This window comes from Phalaenopsis equestris, unplaced genomic scaffold (genome assembly GCF_001263595.1).
Source record: "Phalaenopsis equestris unplaced genomic scaffold, ASM126359v1 Scaffold000002, whole genome shotgun sequence".
NCBI classification, from domain to species: domain Eukaryota; kingdom Viridiplantae; phylum Streptophyta; class Magnoliopsida; order Asparagales; family Orchidaceae; genus Phalaenopsis; species Phalaenopsis equestris.
The window spans coordinates 48,970,614-48,974,869 of NW_018164444.1; positions in this window are offsets into that span (position 1 = coordinate 48,970,614).

A 4,256-nucleotide genomic window follows, 5' to 3' on the forward strand; every position below is an offset into this window, starting at 1 on the left:
TATATATATATCTGTGCGTGTGAATTAATGACCAATTTTTTAAGTCTTGTTTCTTTAAAAAATTATTTATAATATTAATTTTAATGCGGTTAAAGGAGTGATTACAATGCAATTGAAAGCATTAGGTGCACGAAACATCATTACAAAATGAAGGAAGATTTACATTCATCACACAATTACTAAGTATTTATATATCTAACACCTAAATTTTAATTTTTGTGTCATTATCACTTTACATATGCTTATTAAAAGGGTGCAACTCAATTTTAAAAATGTACTAATAATAATAATTTTTTTTATGTGATAAAGAAATTTGGATGTTATTAGTATAAAAATTAAAAGTTTGGTATTAAATATCTAAATACATAAGAATTATGCATGTAATGTCTATACAAATGCCCCCGAAACTAAATCTAATGTATATATTATGACTAATACAACCCAAGAAAAGTAGTGAGAGTCATCTTAAGTATTGTTGGAACATTATAAGGACTTGGAAGAGTCCCACAACGTCGGAAACATAGGACGGAGAACTAAACACGATGGTTCATATTGGTTTCATAGTTACAAGTGAACCGCCGGATCACGTGATGTGAGAGAGGGAGAGAGAGAGTTTCCGAGGGGGAGAGGCAGTGGAAAGCGTGTGGGGGAGAGAAATTTATGATTGGGTGGGTCCGGGCGCGCTTCTGAGTCAGATGGCTATTCCTTTGTTTGCTCCCTAAGTTACTCTTGAGGATGGTGCATGCTCCTTGAAAACGGGGTGGGAAATTATTAAAAGCATATTATGCGCATCATATAATTTTTCATATATTATTTAGAATAAAAAAACTATAAATTTATCTTATGTATTTTTGATATATAAAGTTAGATTGATCATATGGCGTGTATCATAAAAATTAGAAGATAACCAATAATATTGATGGAGTGTTATAAAATTCGCGACGATAGAGTAATTGTTTATCGACTTAGCATTGCACGAGAAGTTAACACACACTCAAGTAAAAGCAAAAAAAAAAATAGTAACGATGCCAGAAGTTTTTACGCGGAAAACACGTAAAGGGAAAAATCACGGGAATCAATGCAAATGTAAAAATCTATTACAGGTTGATGATTATAGAGATTACTTGGGAAAGAGTTACTAGGTTTTCTAAGTTACTACGTTGACCAGCGGTATCCTATCGGCGGTGGTTGACGGTGATTGGTAGTGATCGACGTTTGTAAACGATCAACAACGGTCGGTGATGGTTGACAAAGACAGTAGTGCTCGACGACGGTCGGTGGCGGTCGACAACTATCGGTGGTTGTTGACGGCGGTCGACAGTGGTCGACGACTATCGAAAGAGGTTGGCTGTGATCAATGGTGATCGGCAGGTATCAACGGTGGTTAACAATGCTTGAAGGCAGACATAGGTCTACAGGGGTGGTGCTGGACTTCAGCTCATTCTCAAAGCTTTAAGTTCTTTCTCAAGCCTCCAACCCCCTCTCATGAGAGGGTTGATGTTCTATTTATAGTGTTTCTGGATGTAATGAATGCAGAAATATTAACCACTTTGATCGGATTGTCAGAAGGTTTTTCTTCGATCAGATGACATTTGCTGTACATTTTAGTGCCTGAACAATGTCGAACTTGAGCAATCTTGAGCCCGTTGAATTCATCTTGTCGAGATGCTTGATTTGATTACAGGTTTGCTAGATTTGACATTTGTTTAAAGTTTTAAATATGTTCAAAAAGCTTCTGAGAGTGCTAACCACAGAGGGCCGACCGCCAAAAGCATTATAAAAGATTAATTTTCCAACACATAACAGTATACACAATAATTTTCACATAACTTAAAAAACAAGTGAAAAATCCATTTTTTAATAATTCATATATCAACCAATTATATGTGAATTGACTTAGTAAACTTGTACCCAGTTCTAATGCACCCTACAAATTCAACATGCATTGAAAATTTTCATTATTATCTACACCCATCTTGATAAGTTCTAAAATAAAATCCAAAGTGAGTGACGTACACAGAATGTTGAACAAAATAAATTTAGAATCATTTTTTGAATATTAATTTTAAGTTGCATATCTGAAGGGATTTTGAATTTAAGCTGCCAAGAAATTGTACATCACAGTCCTCTTGTTTATAAGAATATGAAAGGTTACAGTGCACATAGTGGTGTGGCTGCAAATCATCTAATCTCCTGTCCTTCTGGAGAGAAGATATTTTCAGCTTCCTCAGTCCCTTGACAATCATTTGTAATACAAGGCTTTAATTGTGATAATTATTTTACTTGAAAAAATTATTTTAATTAGGAAAACACTTTTGTATTTCTATGTTTTGAATTCACTTTGCTGACAAAGTTCAGAACTCAAATTTATTTTTAGGTATTAATTCCTTCATAATATTTTGACTCGGTAGTACTAAAAAAATTGTTTCTTCTAAGATTCAATTTATAGTTCTCATTTCGGTTTTAAATCATAAAAACTCGTAGCTTTCAGATGGAAAATTGAAACAAGTCGATACTAGTTTAAGTGTTAGTGAGTTCTGAAAAAAATTTATAGCAGCTGATTAAACTAAAATGAAATCATGGAGACCAAATGAAAATTACTGAAGCTTTGATCACAATTAGTGATAGGAAATCTCCAACTAACAATTCCCAATTTTACCGGGCTTAGAATCAATTAGAAACTAAATTATCTTGTGGAATAATGGGATCACACTAATTCGATAAAAAACAGAAATGAAGAATTAAAACGGAAGCACAATCAAAGTAACTAGAAAAACACACGAGAATCTACGTGGAAAAACCTGAGAATAGGAAAAAAAAAAACGGAGTCACTCCACAAGAAAATTTCACTATGAAATTTAGAAAGTTTTACAAAGAACCCACACAAGTTTTCTCTCCACATACAAAGAAAACATACAAGGCTCGCTCCGACGCAAAAAATTAAGCCGAATCATTGAAATCAACCTCTTTGACACTCCTCACATTCACCGAGATGCTTGTCGAAGAATATCGGAGGAAGAAATAGCAAATCATAACTTTTCGTCGCTTAAAATTGACATTAAAGCCAGAAATCCCAAGACCAACTGCTTCTGGTGAATGGGTGCCCGAAGTTGGCGCCTATCCACCAAGCTCTCGGAAAATAGGCGCTTTAGTTGCCGTTGCCCCCCCCCCCCTCTCCTCCGTTGTGCCTAACTTTAAGTGAGCACATATGCGCCCAAAGCCGGCATATAGACTCTGGTTTCTCTGATCTAGGAGCACCCAAGTGGACGCTTAAGCGCCCACAACCTGGCGCATATGTGTCAGATGTCTTATGCTTAGTCTCCACAACCCAACAATCTTCCACTTGAAGACTATAACATCGAGCACTAGTCCCCTGTACATTCACCTTCATTTGAATTGAATTCATAGTCATGTACAACGGTGTGGATCACCCTCGATCTCAAACTTCGTGAAACCAACTGAAGCCAAGCATAACATCAGTTTTTCAACAGTCACCATATTCGTCAACATATTCGCCTGATTCTCAGCTGTGAGCATCTTTTCAAGAAATAGCTACCCTTCTTCTAGAAGAGATCAAATGAAATAATACTTGAGCTGGATGTGTTTCATTCTGGCAGCATGAATCACACTCATACTCTCACCATAAAGTTTTTCAATTTTCTGCTTCTTGCCCAATTCTGCCTAATTCTGTCATGAAATTCTGTAGCCAAATCATTTCTTGCTAGCATCAGTGATAACAACATATTCGGTCTCCGTAGTTGAACATGCAAGAACCTTCTACAACCTGGAAACCTAACTCACCACTGTGTTCCCCAATGTGAAAATATATCCCATTGTACTTCTTCTAATGCCCACATCTCCTGCCAGATTAGAATCTACAAAGCCCTGTAGACCGATCCATGCACTTCCATAGAAAAGTGCTTTATTGAGTGTTCCCCTCGAATACCTGAGAATCCACTTTATCTTTTTTTAATTATGCCTGTATGGATTTCTCATATACTTATTGGCCACTCCCACTGCATCTGCAATATATGGCTTGGTACAAATCATCACATACATTAAACTTCCAAATGTTGAAGCATACAGAATTCTTTCCATCTATGCTTACTCTGCTTCAGAGTTAGGCGATAGCTTCTTAGATAGTTTGAAGAGACTATTTACGGGAGTGCTAACTGGTTTCACCTCGCTCGTGTTCAACCTCTATATGATCTTCTTAACATTGTTTGAGATAACTTCAGTATTCCTCCACCCCTGTC